The sequence below is a fragment of the Lepisma saccharinum genome, chromosome 5 (genome assembly GCF_977018435.1).
Source record: "Lepisma saccharinum chromosome 5, izLepSacc3.1, whole genome shotgun sequence".
NCBI classification, from domain to species: domain Eukaryota; kingdom Metazoa; phylum Arthropoda; class Insecta; order Zygentoma; family Lepismatidae; genus Lepisma; species Lepisma saccharinum.
In genome coordinates this window covers 72,432,997-72,451,025 of record NC_139233.1, presented here as the reverse complement: position 1 = coordinate 72,451,025, position 18,029 = coordinate 72,432,997, and the positions used below count along the sequence as shown (strand labels likewise).

At 42.8% G+C, this 18,029-nt stretch overlaps 1 protein-coding gene across 3 annotated transcripts in view; it reads right to left on the bottom strand.

Annotated features, from left to right (window-relative positions):
* LOC145987877 (uncharacterized) overlaps window positions 1-18,029 on the bottom strand; it is a 366,758-nt gene that overhangs the window by 144,420 nt on the left and 204,309 nt on the right. The gene's annotated exons all lie outside the window — the stretch shown is intronic.

The window sequence follows — 18,029 nt, the reverse complement described above, 5'->3', positions numbered from 1 at the left end:
ACAGACCGGCTAGAATGTTGATGCCCGAAACGAACGAAGTCGAAGAATTCAAAATGCACAAGGCATTGTCGGAACATCCCGCAATCATCGTCGCAGATTTCGAGTCTTTCCTGAAACCACTCTCCTACTGCGAACTGGATCCTGAAATTTCCTCCACAACGCCGTACCAGCTTCATCAACCTAATAGTTTCGGCTATGTTGTTGTGCGACGTGATAAAATAAATGAAGCATATATATACCGCGGACCAAATGTAATCGAACACTTCCTGGAAAAAAATGGTGGAGGAGGTTGAGGTAATTGGTAGCGTACTGCTTACATCAAAACCGATGGCACCTTTAACTGAAAAAGAACTTCAAAATTACAATTCCACTGAGGTGTGTCCGGTATGTGATCAAAGTTTCACTGATGAGAACAAAAAAATATTCCACCACGATCATTTCAGCGGAAACAACATAGGTGGAATTTGCAACACGTGCAATCTTAAAATCCAGAAACCTAAATTCATCCCCATATTCTTTCACAACGGAAGCGGATATGATTTTCACCACCTGGTGAGACATCTTGGCTACGATCCGAAACGTATAGGTGTCTTGGCCGAGAATGAAGAACGCTACATTAGTCTCAGCAAGCAAGTGTCGATTCCGGGAACGAAAAATACAATCGAGATGCGCTTCCTGGATTCGTATAGATTTCTCTCTGCAAGTCTGGATGCTTTAGCGAACAAACTCACCAACGAACAATTCAAAATAACTAGAGCTAGTTTTCCCAACGTAGACATAGAACTCATTAGACGTAAAGGGGTTTATCCTTACGAATATGTTAGTGATGGTTCTAAATTTAACGACGACGCTCTTCCACTTCCAAGAGAATTTTACAGCAGACTCAGAGAGAAAGGAATCACGGACGAAGAATACCAACACGCGCAACTCATGTGGGAGAAATTAGAATGTAGGACACTCGGAGACTACCACGACACATACTTAAAATTAGACGTGACGATACTCGCGGATGTTTTTCAAGCGTTCAGGAAAACGGCAACGAATATTTATAAATTAGATCCAGCGTATTTCTACAGTCTACCGGGATTAGCGTGGTCGGCAATGTTATTCCAGACAAAGGTCAAGCTGGAACTGATATCGGACGTTGAAATGTTGCTATTTATCGAAAGAGGGATACGAGGTAGAATGGTGCAATGCGTACAGAGACATGCAAAAGCTAATAACGTACACATGAAAGAAGATTACGATTCAAATCTAGTATCGAATTACATCTTCTACGTCGACGTTAATAATCTCTACAGTAGTGCAAGTGTATTGTTTCAAAGTAGCACTTTGTAGGTATCCTCTTTTTTTATCAATTGAATATCATTTTTTGACATATTTTGACAATTTTTTTGTCAACGTTTTAGCGTTTAGCGATGTTTTAGTACAATTTTCAATGCATTATTTTTTTCCCACTCGCATTTGGTAGGTATATCACGATCTTACGTGATATAACTTAACCTATCCATTTTATTCGTGCTAAACTACACGAGAGCCTCTACGTGCTTTGACCTACTTAGGTAGTAGTATGTACCGTACGTTCTGGCTGGGCCCTTTGACCTACTTTTTATTTTACGACGTTTTACGCACTAAACTAACCTACAATGAGAGAAAAATGGACAGAAAAAGCTCTGGCATCACTTTTTAAGCTATTTTTTACCTCCTGCAAATCTTGCTCTTATGCTACCTCGCCCTTTGACCTACTTTTGAAATGACTTACGATATTTTCCTATAAGGAGGCTGTCTCCTCTTACTGTAAGGTCCCTTAGTGTAATCTACTACGACCTGCTAATATTTAGGCTTCTGCTCTCAGTGTAACCGTTTTTTTTTACGGACTAAACTAACCTGCAATGAGAGAAAAGTGGACAGAAGCAAAAGCTCTGGCATCATTTTTTTTAGCTATTTTTTACCTCCTGCTCTTATGCTAACTCGTCCTTTGACCTACATTTTTGAAATAACTTAAGACATTTTCCTATAAGGCTGCTGTCTCCTCTTACTGTAAGGTTCCTCAGTGTAATCTACCACGACCTTGTGCTCTCAGCGTAATCTGCCACGATGTTTTTTTTTTTTTTTAAACTCTCATGTGTGATCTTCTACAATGTGTGCCCCCCCCCTTGCTACGACCTAAACGGGACACCTCTCTCCTACGATGTCTTTGTCCCCCCCTCCCCCTGCTACGATATTTTTCTCCTCATGATGCAAAATGATATTGTAGCGACTGTGCTGTGTGAAGGGCACACATGTTCAGTGAACAAATAGGAGAGTGGGAGAGAGTACAAGCAAGCGCCCCCCCTCAATTTGTTTAAGAAATTCGATTTGATTCTAAAAATCTCTGCATCCTATTGGAGTGCTTTGGGCGTTTTTTTAGATTAAAAATTTTGTAATGAGTTGTAGAAAAACCATTCTTGCTCGACGAAGGCAATATATTTTAAAACTGCTCTGTGACCCTCTCGTTCTTCACGTCGTGGACGAAGGACTTCTCTGCGATCAGGATGACGCTGCATACGGTGTTCTCGGGCACCTTGATATTGGTGCGATCGTTGACCACCACCTGCTTTCTTTTCGTGGTATTGATGACGAACATGGGTCTGTGGGTTTTGAATTCGCTGGGCGTGTAGTACATGTCCACGCTTCCCTCGGTCACGCGCTTGTAAGCCGTGTAAGCTTCGTAAAGTTTGAGGTAATCGTCTTTGGTCATGTCGAGGTTGTAATTTTCGCGCGGGAACACTTCCTTCCTACCGTTCTTCAGATAAACATTCTTGATCTTGCAGTCGTCGAACTTGCTGGAATCTTTTTCCTGGTTGTTGCCGCGCCCGGTCTGAAAGAGCACTACGACGAAATCTGGCATGTCGAACTGTATGTTGTTGAATTGAGTCGTGACGTCGAATTCCATGTGACTTCCCGACGCTAACTTCTGCACGCACTGGTAACCGTGAAAGTGAATCGCCACCTGCGGACTCTTCAAGATCTCCGCTTTGTACTTGAGGGCGTAGTTCGTTTCGTATTCCACGATCGGAATTCTCAACTCCATGCTCCGGATGACGCACTTGGCTGCTTCGGGTAAAGTGTTGGCTATCGGCGTGCCGTCCGCGTTCAAGTTGCTGTATCGCATCAGTGCGTCGTTGTCGTTGGCCGCTCTTCGAAACGTGATCCTCAGTCCTCCCTTCCACATGATCTCCTTGTAGTCCGAGAAGAATCCCGGAAGCAGACGCATGGGAAAGAGCACCGTGTGACTTCTCGTCGATATTTTGGTTCCCGCTTCGAACCCTCCCGCTTGGTAGTACGCTGCGTCCGTTTTGGATAATTTCAACGTTCCCACTGCCGTCGACGTGATGCCTGGATAATCGATTCTGTCGATGACGGTACCGTGTTTCCTCACCTCCACCTGCGAGAACAGGTGAGGCACGAAGTTGTCCACGAGTATTAAATTTGCATTGGGCGGAAACGCGTCTCCGCTTTCCTTCTTCACCACGTCGAATTGAAGGTAGAGGTCCGCTCTGTGAGGATGAACGAACCCATCCCCGACGTCCACGTCGTATTCGATCTCCCTGTTCGCTTCGTTCAAATTGGCGAACGTGCGACGGTTGGGAGGGAAAGATTGCAATTCGTAACTTTCGATTTGCTCCATTTTTTTCCCACTATGTATGGTTATTTATTATACGTTGATCTCCACGATGGCAGTGGTCGTTGCACCTGCGAAATCCACCACCTCTCCTTTCTCGTTCGTCACCACCAACTCTATGTCGTCTATGCGGTTGCGACATACTGGAAAATAGATCGGCGAAGAGGGTGTGTAGATGATCGGTTCCATGAATTCGGAACTGGGTTTGAACGTGGCTATGATTCCCGTCTGCTTGTGACTTCCTAACAATCCGTCCGAGGATTTCGTGATCATGCCTTCCGCCACGTTGCAGTGTACGTTCAGAGTCTCTATGGCCAAGTATTTAGGAATATTGACTGCTGTGTGCTTGATGCCAGCTTCGAGTTTTGTGTCGTTCTCGAAACCTAAAAGTTCTCCCATGGTGCCCAGGTCCACGGTCTCCGTCGCGGACACGATTTCCACTCTGTGCGTGACCGAATTTTGAGAAAGGTACGTGCCTTTGGGTAATTGAGCTTGCAAAGTAGAAATATTGTATTGGCCTGGCGTGACGACGATGTGTTCGCTTCCGACGCTAATTTTGTTGTTGTGATGCGTGACGTTAGGTATGAGGTACATGCTGTAGAATGCACGCAGAGCTACGGATTTAGGATAGACGATGTCGTCGTGCAGCGTGAGTTTCAAGATCGAAGATTCGCTCGTGAGATGGAACACGCCTATCGTGTTTAAGATTCCACAATGCTTTCTGGAAATCTTCCACCTGCGGCTTATTTATTTTAGAGAGAAACGCGAGCATGGAGAGACAGAGATGACCGCAGTTCTCGTCTCCGAAATTTTGAATCCGTTCGTCGTTGTAGTATATATAGGTTTTGTTTGTTTTCAGATAATGAACTAAATTTGTAGGTGGAACGCCTCCGAAAGAATCGAAAACGAATGCTTTGTTATTGTCGTTTTTGTGGTAACATATCCAATGCGTGCCTGGATTTTCTTGACTGTCCAAGTTGACTACTCCACATTCTCTTTTTTTAACGGTTGAAGGTAACGAGTCGGACATGAAAACTCCTCTGAAGTGTTTGATTCGTAATGGTTCGATCAGAGATTCAATGTCTCGGTTGGTGAGTGCCGTTGTTTCTTTTTTCTGTTTCTGTTCTTCCAATTCCGCCTTGTTCTTCTTCGAGTCGATGACGGTTTTCGCGATGGCGGCGCTACCCCCGGCCAAACTTCCAACGGCCCCCAATGCTGCCAGGATGGCCGGGATGCTGAATATGAAACCTCCGATCTTTTGCTGTTTCCGCGAACGCTGCAAGCGTCTCAATTCAGGTGTGCTGAGAAGTAATTTCATTCCGTGTCCTTTCGTCAAGCAAGAACGTTTCTTCTCGCGTTGTTTCTTGGTGAGTAACCCATCCAGGGCACCTAGATCTTTTAGATTCGAATATGGTATCTGGTACACGACACCCTTGGGCTTCATGTTGATGCTCTATATATATATATTTTTTTCACGGTATGTTATTTATATATATAAAAATGTTCTGAGATTTTTTTTTTGTTTCGTGTAATTTTTTTTTCAAGGTATGTTATTTATATATAAATGTTCCGAAATTTTTTTTTGTTTCGTGTAATTTTTTTTTCAAGGGATGTTATTTTATGTATACTCCGCGCAGCCCCGTTACACAAATTCTATTACGTGCTTTGTTTTCTTACCAAGAAGTTCCTTTGTCCCCTTGTACACGATTTGAGTTTTGTTCTCGATTAAAATAGATAGCTTCTCGTCGGATAACATGTTAGCATATCGATCTGGTAAAAATAGACTGTATTGTGCGTTGAGCAACAGACGCACCTTGGGACCATACTGGGTAGAAACGATTGAACCGGAAGTTATCGTGTAAGGTTTGTCGACTTCCAATTCCTGAATTTTTACATATTCGACTGACAAATTTAGCATTTGTTTTAATGCTTGGAGATCACTCATTTTTTTCACTCATATCGAAGGAGAAAAATTTCAGTGTGTGTTAGAGAAATTTAATTTTTTTCACAATGTGTGTTATTTATATATACACCGAAAGATTATTTTTTTTTCACGATGTGTGTGTTATTTATATATCAAGTTTTGACACGTATATATATTATTAAATTTTTTTAACAGAGGAAGAAAGTTCGTGCTTCGGAAAACGCGATGATGTGCGTGATGATATCTTCCGTCTCCTGTTTCGACTTATGCCAATCATCCGTGTATCGTCTTCTTCCCTGCCTCGCCTCGTGCAATTCATCTAACCTATCGTTTAATTTTTCCCCTGCAGCCGAAAGAAGAGTGTCGAGATCACCGCACCTCATGCCACTGATCTCCCGAAGACGGTCCTTGACAGCCATTTCACAAGGGATGCGAAATTCCGGCGTTGATCTCGATATGATTAAAAGTTTATTAACATCTCCGTTTACTACCTGTTTGAAAATTTTACATAGCAGTTCGGGCGGTAAGTCGGTTATAAGAGACATGATGTTTTTTTTTTACTGTATGTTATTTATTTACACACCCCACCCAAATTTTTGTTTCGTGTTCATGGCGATGGTGGTGCCCAGTGCTGCAACTCTTTCTCCTAGCGAAGCGTCTCTGCTGACGAATCTTTCGAAAGCTGCGTGCTCTAACTTTCTGTCTGCTTCGTGACGTGCGTCCAGATCCGTCTGCGTGTTGTTGTAAGCGATGTCGTGATCTTTGCATGCGGCGTCCAACGGATTCACACCCTTGTCTCCTCTCTCCAATCTTTTCTCGAGTTTGGTACCCGGTCCACAGTACTGGTAGCCAGGTAAATGCATCTCGAAAGGTAACCTGTTGATGATGTCGTTCACGAGTCCCTTTCCTTCGGCCACGTTCCAGAATCTCGGAGGCAGCGTGTTGATGATTTTGATGAGGTAGCCTATGCCCTTGTCGTCGTTCACGATGAAGTTGGAAAGTTTGGTGCTGATCATGTCCACGATGCCAACCTTCTCGTTGTAGAAATTACGATTGCCTGCATTCTCCTCTCCTGCAATAACCAAAAACCTGTCTATGAGCTTACGCACGTCGTCCACCCAAACGAATTCTTTGGGTAACGTGTTGTAGCGTTTGACGCCGCTGCCTGTTTTGACCTGGTTCCATATCGGTTTGATGAGATTCCTGTACTTCTCACCGCTGCTCGATTTCACCCTATTCTGCGAGGCGTCGTTGTTTTGGTACAAGGCAAAGTCATGATCAAAATTTCCTTGTAACTTTGGTAATCTTCGTCGGTGTAATCTTTCGGCTGCTTTTTGGCAACGAGTTCCCACAGTCCCACCGTACCCGGATACCTCGTCCAACTATCCTTATCTCCTAAATTGACTTTAATGTCGTTGCCTTCGAAGGTCACCTTCGATTTTCCAATATTCCAAACCACACCGCCACCCTCGTTGCTCTCCATGCTCGGATACAATCCGAACACTTCGTCCTTGTCGAATTTCCCCGTGCTCAGGTAGTCTCGTGCCAAAGGTCCCAACTCGATCTTATCCGAAGACGTGCTACCTATGGCTCGACGTCGTGCCGGTACGTCCTTCAGTTCGAACGGCGTCGAAGGAATGCTCGAAATGGGCGTGGGTACGGTGTAACTTTTAGCTGCGAGCGGAACGAGTTCGTTGATCAAATTTTTATTTTGTTCCGTGACACTTTTAATTTCTTTACCTAGACCGCTGATGGCATCGATCACAGGTTGATCCTGACGTTTCTTCTCTTCGTAGGATCCGCGATTCTCGGATTTCCAACCTTTGAAGTGTTTCACGAGGTATTTCCGCAACTAGAGATTTTCGTCTTCTTGAAATTGACGTTTTGTTATATACGTTGAAACGTTTTTGAAACGTCGAATTCTCAGCCTATACGTTCGGTTCTCGTAGTTTTCTTGCCGTCACCGCTTGAGACTATCCACTTTTTCTAACACTCACTTTTTCTTGTAATGGTTATTTATATATGCTTGTCAGACGTTTGAAAAAAAAAGAACGTTTTTTTTCAAATTTTATTTTTTTAGATTCTCACGACCTTTTGATTTTTTTTGGGATTTTCTTCTTGTTGCAAATCTGAAATTTTCCTTGTTAGCCTTTGAGACGTCTAGATAAACGTTTATTTTATTCCTATATTTTCCATGGTTTGCCTTTCGAGTCATGTCGATGGTCACGAATCCGAAATCGTCACTGTTCCAACAGTGGGAGCAGCGTTCCGTAAATTGATTGTAGTTCATGTCAGCCCCTACGTAATCATCGTGTGCGTGTTTTAAATTCGTGTGGTCTTGTCGAAACAAACATATGAAATTAGCGTTGTCGCGTAGCAGTTGTTTCGGAACCTTGGAAAAAGTTTGTGCCAGGTAGAAACAATCTAATCCTTTGTGACGACCTTGAGTGAAAAAATTACGAATCTCGTTTTGATTTTCCAAGATCATGTCGTCGAACACCACAACGGAATTCTCGAGACAATCGTCCAGTGGAATGATTTCAGTTGCGAAAGTTGCAATGCCCAGTCCCTCGTACAGTTTCATAAGTTGCTGGTATTTCGGTTGTTCGAGACTTTTCGAAAATACGTAGAGGTGTCTGTTTTCTCAGTCTAACCAATTGGGTGAGAGGATAAAATTATCAATGAGCAGTGTCGTCTTTCCGCACCCCGAAGGTCCTACGATCAGACACCGTATGCTGTCGGGGAGCAATTCGCCGTTCCTTTTCTTCGTTCGTTTTTCCGAATCAGGTAGACGCTTCACGACATTCCACGCACTCATAGAATCACTTCGTTTGAATCGATCCAACTCGTGTCCGGAAGTCCCAGCCATTTCACCAAAAGTTTGTCGCCTCTCTTACGCAAAACTTTTTCGATAAGGTACGTGTCGGGGTATTTAGTTTTAGAGAGTTCCTCCTCGTAGAAGCGCCCCAATAAAATTTCACCGCCACTGTCCTTTATTATATACGTGTGACGGTTCCCGGGTAGAACTCGAACCACGGTAAAAAGTTCCGTGCTCCAGTTTCGTGTGAAACCCCTGTCGAACGTTCGCTTCAATTTACTGACAATCACATGGTCTCCAATTTTGTATTTAGGTTTTTTTGTCGTGGGCGTGTACTTTGGACAGTAAACGCTAGAAATTAAACGTTGCTCGTCGGACTTGGTAACGTCAGCTGGCTTCATGCCTATCGTTCTGTGTACCGTATCATTATAGGTGTCGACGAGTTCCGGCAGGATGTCGACCCATTTGTAATTTCCCCGAAGCGTGAATCGTTTCCACATGTGTGTTTTCAAGGTTCGATTGAATCTTTCCACGATGCTGGCCTTGACGTCACTGAAGGTCGAGTAATGTCGAACGTCGTGTTTCCGAATAAACTTTTGGAATACGGCATTGTAGAATTCCTTCCCCTTGTCCGTGTGCAGAAATCGAGGTCGTCTGCCGCCGCTTTCGCGAAAAATTGTCTTGAATGCTTCCGTGACGCACGTTCCTGTTTTCGCCTTCAAAGGTAGAGCCCATGCGAATTTCGAAAATGTGTCTATGACTGTGAGAAGGTACTTGTTGCAAATCTTGTTGCAAATCTGAAATTTTCCTCTTGTTAGCCTTTGAGACGTCTAGATAAACGTTTATTTTATTCCTATATTTTCCATGGTTTGCCTTTCGAGTCATGTCGATGGTCACGAATCCGAAATCGTCACTGTTCCAACAGTGGGAGCAGCGTTCCGAAAATTGATTGTAGTTCATGTCAGCCCCTACGTAATCATCGTGTGCGTGTTTTAAATTCGTGTGGTCTTGTCGAAACAAACATATGAAATTAGCGTTGTCGCGTAGCAGTTGTTTCGGAACCTTGGAAAAAGTTTGTGCCAGGTAGAAACAATCTAATCCTTTGTGACGACCTCGAGTGAAAAAATTACGAATCTCGTTTTGATTTTCCAAGATCATGTCGTCGAACACCACAACGGAATTCTCGAGACAATCGTCCAGTGGAATGATTTCAGTTGCGAAAGTTGCAATGCCCAGTCCCTCGTACAGTTTCATAAGTTGCTGGTATTTCGGTTGTTCGAGACTTTTCCGTTTTTTTAACTTGCCGCTGCTCATCTCGACGAGGTCGCTTTCCCAGAGGTCATCGATGCCCTTGGTCACCACCGCCAAACGTTCGTAGTTGCGGCGTGCAGGTTTATGCAATTCTTCGACGATGGCTTGCCTAGACATTTTTTTTTTAGAGATTACGTTTGAAGAGAAGCACCAGCGTGATGGGATTCAAAGAAGGTGGTACCTCGCTCGTGTTTTGAATGATCAGCTTATCGCCGGCACTCACGTCGAAAACGGTAAGATCTTCGTCTTCGTGTATTTCATATACGTTGCGCGTTTCGTTCCAACGTGCCAGAGGAATGTTTCCTGCTTTCTGGACACCACGATTCGATATCAAGGTCATGGTGGGAACGCTAGCTTTTCTGCCGTGAGACCAGTACGAAAATTCGTTTATCTGAATCGTGCCATCGAGGAGAAACTTGTAGTACGGATGATAAGGATGCAACATGTACAGTTTGTTACCTTCGACGAACGTGGAGATTCTCTGTTGATTGGGTACGCTGTTGATTTCGATGGCTTGCAGAGAATGCAGTTTAGCGAATTTAGTATCGACGCTAACGAGGTTGCTGTGAAGCTGTCCCAGTGTATTTTGTACGGGTAACAAATATTCGACTATGGTATCCGTTACTGTAGAAAATGACGGTTTGATTTTCACTTCCACGTTCAACTGCTTGTAGTTTTCGTTGAGTTCTTGCAACTTGGCACCGAAAGAGGCCAGCGTCGATTCCTGCGTGGATTCCAGCACTCCAACTTGATCTCTGATGTTGACGACAATGTTCTGAAGGTTCTCGACTTGATTCAATTTCGAGCTCTTCTCGGTAAGATCGTTCACGATGCTTCGCATCTCCGTAAACTGCGTGTGAAGGTCGGCGACGCTCTGCGAAGTGGGCAGCGTCGACACCAGCGAAGCAAGTTCGTCTCGAATCTGTTCCACGTTTGCCGTTTCCGTTTCCAGTCGTTTCAGCATACGTGATATGTTCCTTTTCAAAGCGTGCAATTCTTTGGAGGTGGGGAGATTGGCCACCGTACCTTCGAGATCGCTCAATGAATTTTTGATGTTGCTCGAATCGGATAATGTCGTCACTGCCGTTTTCAATTTTTCCAAATCTTCCTTCGAAGGTACACTCGTCCGTAACGATTCCAAGTCACCCTGTATGTTGTCGAGTACGTGATGAAAATGAGCAAGATTGGATTCGACGTTCAAATTTTCTAAATATTCGATCTTCGGCTGAACCGTGCTTAACGTGTCTTGAATGCTCGTCACCGCACTTGCTTCAGCGTGAAAATTTTTAATTTCTTCGTTGATCAACTCCAGAGACGCCTGAAGCGTAGCGATTGTGGTTTGAATGTGTTCGAAATCTTGATAGGCCTCAAATTGAATTTTTATGTTCGCGACGCTCTTGCCGATGACCTGCAGTTCGTCTGACGATGGTAGGTTCGTCATGGTATCTTCCAAAGTCTGCAACTTGGATTTAATTTCTTCCAACGAGCCGGTGAATTCTTCTTGTAATTTGGAAACGACGACGTGCAAGCGTTCTACATCAATATCCTTCACGACGGTTTGAAGTTCAGAGAAATTCTTTTCGATTGCCGAAGTTCGTTCTTCGATTTCGAGTTTCAATTTTTCCAAATCTTCATTTTTCGATTGAAATTGCTGTAATTTGGCCAAATCATTTTGAAGCGAATCCACGCTCAACTGTATATTTTGAACGTTGTCGTAAGAAGGTACGTCGACGTAATTTTTTATGAGCGTTTTCAGTTCGGAATCGATTTTCAGAATGGGGTCGAGACATTGCGTTTGGAGCGTAGCGATCTCGGACTCTAAACTTTTGTTTAAGGTCTCCTGCAAAGCGATCAAATCGCTCCTCAACTTTTTAATTCGGACGTCCAACATGAGAATCTCTTCTGCGTGGTCTACACGCTTCGTGTTGCCGAAAATGTCGTTAGGCATTTTTTTGGTTAACGGTTATTTATAATAGGATAGACGATTCGTAATTCTACGAAGAGAGGAACGAGTTTGTCGTAATCTCCTAGGAGTTCCACGTATAAACAATCTCCTGCAGACACGTCGTACGACATGTTAGAAAGTACCTTGTCGTGCTTCATTCGAAAAATGTTCTTGCCGGTAGAAATTTTGAGTTTTCGCCCTTCGTTGTCAGGATTCACGGTGATTTGAAGTTTCCCGTCGATCGGAATTTCGTAAAAATGTAAATTGTTGTTGAAGACGTAAAAGGTTTTACCCACGTCCTCGTCCAATTTCGTCCAAATGCTGTTGAGGTGAATGATCAACAGACCGTTGAGTTTAGGTAACACGGAAGGTAAGACTTCATGATCTGGTATGGACGGTGCAGTTTCCATGATGATCTGTTTTTTGAAACCGAACAAGTTCATAGGCATGCTGGTTATTTAAGGATACGGTCAAAGTTTTATTTTGTAATGACAGTCAAAGTGTTTTTTTTTGAGTTAGTGAAAATTGTTGTGTGTGGTGGTGAGTGCTAATTATTTACACTGTGCGCAATTCTTATTTATTTCTAAACGACCGCGTCCCCAAGGCAATGTGTGAATACCACACTCGAGGACGCACCTCTTATCGTCATCGGGAGCCAGCGCAATTTTTCTAACTTTGTTTGTGGTGATGATATGGTCGACGCTCTGGATTCTTTGTTCTATACTTAGTATCGTCGATTGTGAGTAAAGGCAATCGATGTAATCGTGGAAGGTGAGTTTGTTCTCCACCGTATTTTTGCCCACACCTTTTGCTTTCTTCGTGACGCTACTCTCTGTTCTCATGGCATACATCTTCGAACGCAAACCCGCGAACTCGACAATAATATCACCGTTACATTCATCTTTCAGTTTACCTAGGACTTTTTTGTTACGAGATGGAATTCCAAATCTGTTGGGTTGAGGATACGCAGAAGTATCGAAATACTCAAGCATGGAAGGATTTTTTATGTCTTCGTATAGGTTAGGTGTTTGTATGCTGTAAATAAACTGTCGGTGTCCGTGTACAAAAGTGATATCTTATCATTGTAGAAGGGTTTCATCACGTCATAATGAAATTCGAACACGTAAAGTTTCGACAAGTCGAGAACCGTTGCGCCAACGTAAATTGGTTTTCTAAATTTCATCAATTTTATATCTAAATTGAAAAGTGCCAAATTCTCGTTGTAAATTTTTCTCGACTTGAATCTAGGATCGGCTATCCACTTCCGACATTTATTCTTATCGGAAATTAATTTCACGTCTACGTGCTTTCTAACATTCTCCATGGTCTTTCCGTACACCGCATTGTTCATTAATTTAAAGAAGTCCTTGTCTAAATCGGAAGTGGCAGCTGTTCTATGTTGTGTGTTAGTTTCTATGTAAGGTCTTAACCACGTGGAATGTTTAAACTTTAGTATTCTTCTAACATTTACTATCTGAACACCCTTCCCAATCAAAAACCGGAGATTCTTGTAGTGGACGACGTATCTCTGTTTAGGGTCCAATGTTAACAAAAGCTTGTCTTGAACCGAGTCGGGTGGACATTTGATTTCGGGAGTCGGAGGCAAATCCGAAAACGTGTCGTGCAGGTGGTCGGAGAATTGGAGATCTACCTCTGCGAAGAAACCACACTCGCTATCGTCGAAATGAATAATGTCTATCGAAGTGGGATCTAACCATTCGAATCCCCCGTAAGGAAGTTTCTGAACCATGGCATGTCCGTAGAGATTATTAACGTCGGCGTAGAAGATGTAATTCGATGCTCGATTTGAATCGTAATCTTCTTTCATGTGTACGTTATTAGCTTTTGCATGTCTCTGTACGCATTGCACCATTCCACCTCGTATCCCTCTTTCGATAAATAGCAACATGTCAACGTCCGATATCAGTTCCAGCTTGACCTTTGTCTGGAGTAACATTGCCGACCACGCTAATCCCGGTAGACTGTAGAAATACGCTGGATCTAATTTATAAATATTCGTTGCCGTTTTCCTGAACGCTTGAAAAACATCCGCGAGTATCGTCACGTCTAATTTTAAGTATGCGTCGTGGTAGTCTCCGAGTGTCCTACATTCTAATTTCTTCCACATGAGTTGCGCGTGTTGGTATTCTTCGTCCGTGATTCTCTTCTCTCTGAGTCTGCTGTAAAATTATCTTGGAGGTGGAAGAGCGTCGTCGTTAAATTTAGAATTATCACTAACGTATTCGTAAGGATAAATCCCTTTACGTCTAACGAGTTCTATGTCTACGTTGGGAAAACTAGCTTTTGTAATTTTGAATTGTTCGGCCGGAAGTTTGCCGGAAAGAGCGTCCAGGCTTGCAGAGAGAAATCTATACGAATCCAGAAACCTCATCTCGATGGTATTTTTAGTCTCAGGAATCATAACTTTTTTACTTATAGAGATGTATCGTTCTTCGTTTTGAGCAAGAATATCTACTTTTTGTGTGTCGTATCCGAGTTTCCTGATTAAGGGATGAAAGTCGTAATTAGAGCCATTGTGAAAGAATATGGGTACGAATTTTGGTTTTTGGATTTTGAGGTTGCATGAATTACAGATTCCGCTTACGAAGCGACAGTCCGTATGCGAATGGTGAAACACTTTACGATTGTCGTCCGTGAAGTGGTTATCGCACACGGGACACTTGACAGTGTCATAGTAATTTTGAAGTTCGGTAGCAGATAACGGAAGCATCGGTTTCGATGTTCGCAACATGCATCCAATTTTCCCAACCTCCTCGACCATCTTTTCGAAGAAGCGTTCGATTGCATCGGGTCCTCGGTATACGTACGGTTCATCTATTTTATCCTGTCGCACGACAACGTAACCGAAACTGTTTGGTTCGTGAAGCTGGTAAGGTGTGGTGGAAGGATCCGGATCGCAGTACGAGAGTGGTTTGAGGAACGCCTCGAAATCAGCAACGATGATGGCCGGATGTTGCAACAATGCCTTGTGCATTTTGAATTCTTCCACTTCGTTCTTTTCGGGCATCAACATTCGAACCAGTCTGCTGTTGCCGCAATATATTTTATGTTGAACAAGTTTATCGGTAGCAATCTGACGTCCGGTGTATTTTCGATAATCGGATTGTTGTCGATCGTTGAACGTGGTTAGACATCTCGGGCAAACTTCGATGTTGTTTGCATACTTGGTTGATTGACTTCTGACCAAACGTGATAGTGAACGAATTAGCGTGTAGTGATGAACATCCTCGTTGGAAATAAGAAGAAGATTTATGACACAAGCATCGTCATCGTCGACATCGCTTATCCTGACGGGATGCACGAGATATTTATCTGACGTGAAGGAATACACATTAATAGCGATGCGTTTTCCTGCACGATTTTCGAACTTTGTTATATCCGACAATGTCACCGGGTATTCGATGCCAGACATTACACTTTCAAACTCGGACTCGTATTGCTTGTAATGAGAAACCTGTTCTGGATTATTTGACCAATGAACAGGATGCAGTGCAGCCAATATACACCAAAGGAAACACTTTTTATCTCTGTTCTGTATATTTAACACAGCCCTCTTGTGTTGAATGTTCGGTGGAAGAGGAACGTAGCTGGAAGCGCGAAGAGACGAGAATCGGTTCACGTAAACGGTTAACGTGTGAGGACTTCCACACAGAGACCATCCCGACCCTTTAGCCTCGAAATCGTCGTGTTTCTTAACCAATTCATTTGAAAGATCAGAATAAAATTCGTCCAAATTATCGACGTTCGCCAAATGAAGAGCCTGGTTTTTTGTTCGATGATAAAAAATACTTGTTGTGCCATCGAATTTTTCGTATTCGGAAAATAGATCAACGTATACTTTTATGGAATTATTTTCCAATTTATTTTTTAGAATATTTATCACGGATGTTTTCGTTTCACGCAAGAAACTAAGAATGTCCCGGCCTGGTTCCGAAGTAAAAGAGAAATCCTGAATATGACGGTTGAATGCAGATCTAATTGGTTTGCGTTCATCAGATAATTTAATTTGCTTGGAAGTGGAAGCTTCCGTTTCTGAATTATCGATTTTTCTTTTCAATGTTCCTCGTCCGGTCGATGGTTTGCAAATTTTAAGATGTTTACTTAAATGTGTAATGCTGATCATCGTTCCGCATCGAGCACAAGACTTAGAAGGTAACGAACGATTAATTCTCGAACCTGTTTCACTACATCTTGCCCTGTGTACCGATAAATTGTTCCTTCAGATTAGCTTCCCACAAGTAACACATTCAGTTTTATCATTTTTACGATTGAAACTGGTGGTGGATTCCATTATGCTTTCTCCAAAATCACAGAAATCAAAAAGTGTCTAGCGATACAATTTTTCAGGTATGTTATTTTATATAGAATTTCTTGGGTGTGAATACAAAAAAAAACTCAAGAATTCAATCTATACTGTGAATAGAATTTCAGGTATGTTATTTTTATATAGAATTTTCTTGGGTGCGAATACAAAAAACTCAAGAATTCAATCTATACTGTGAATACAATTTTCAGGTAAATCGACGAAAATAGTTATTTTTACCGTTGAGGTATCGACCCGTGAACGATAAGTTGATGATGGGGATGTGTTTCATGTCCATGAATTTGCCACCTATCAGCAAACCGAAACTTTGCTGGAGAACGTATTGACGAAATTGGCTGCGCACGCTGACCAAAGTGATGAAGTAGATCGAAGGCAGCAAGATGTAAATGGTGTCTCCCTCTATCAAACCATTCAACTGTGCCGGCGGGATGGGGACCAAATTTCGAGCGGTCAATTTTTTATAATTTTTAACGTAATATTCGTAGAGGTCTTTCGTCGTCACCGAAACGATGATGGGAAAATTTTTTTTGGGTGTGAAAAAATGTTTGAGATTGTAAGTGGTGTGCGTGTATCCGTAAATTTGATTCGACGCTATCGCTTTGCAACAAGATGCGAGCGGTGCGTTGATCGGGGGATACTGCAACCATCTGTTAGCATCCCTGACCATGGGCGTCCACGTACATTTTTCGTAACTCGTCGTGTCCAAAACGATGGGCATGATGGTGTTGTTGAAATCCGATTTTAAGATGTGCTTGGCGACGAGATGGAAGTACAATTTATAATGCATCGTGAAGACGCAGAAATGAATTTTCGATAAATATAAAATCGCATCTTGAATATGCTCGAAATCTGCGAAGGACTGACGCCGAAAAGAGAGCGAGGTCAGTATATTATTCGGCGGTGGGTAGGTGAGCGTGGATTTTGCCGTATGCGTGAGCGCAAACGGTATGGAAGGTCCGAATTTACCATCGGCGAAATACATTAAAAATTTTAACAGCACCGGGTGGATCTTGTCGACGCTCGAAAACTACGGGGTCGTCCGGGACTTGAAAATCAACCTATACTTCCCGCACCCTTCATATATTGACGACGGACTAACTTTGCACCGATGCATACTGGAAGCGTCCATCATGGAACCGACCAAATTGGGAAACGTAAATTTTTTATTCGTCAGTTTCGATGATCGCCTGTGCCTCGAATTCGCCATCGACGGTTGGGTCACCAGGGCGTTCGTGTCGAATCCAACCTACAAGGATTCCCCCTCGAAACGAGGAAGAAAATGCAAAGTGGATAAGTAAAGCAACAACATCCAAAAAAGCTTGCATTACTGCAACTCCTACGACCAACTCAAGGCACCGGATCATTCCACGTGGACGGCCGAAAATAATAATCAATTTAATTCAATTCAAAACATCGTAGCAGGAGGAGAGGGGGTCCAAAAGCATCGTAGAAGAGAGGTGTCCCGTTTAGGTCGTAGCAGGGGGGGGCACACATTGTAGAAGATCACACATGAGAGTTTAAAAAAAAAAACATCGTGGCAGATTACGCTGAGAGCACAAGGTCGTGGTAGATTACACTGAGGAACCTTACAGTAAGAGGAGACAGCAGCCTTATAGGAAAATGTCTTAAGTTATTTAAAAAATGTAGGTCAAAGGACGAGTTAGGATAAGAGCAGGAGGTAAAAAATAGCTAAAAAAAATGATGCCAGAGCTTTTGCTTCTGTCCACTTTTCTCTCATTGTAGGTTAGTTTAGTCCGTAAAAAAAACGGTTACACTGAGAGCAGAAGCCTAAATATTAGCAGGTCGTAGTAGATTACACTAAGGGACCTTACAGTAAGAGGAGACAGCCTCCTTATAGGAAAATATCGTAAGTCATTTCAAAAGTAGGTCAAAGGGCGAGGTAGCATAAGAGCAAGATTTGCAGGAGGTAAAAGATAGCTTAAAAAGTGATGCCAGAGCTTTTTCTGTCCATTTTTCTCTCATTGTAGGTTAGTTTAGTGCGTAAAACGTCGTAAAATAAAA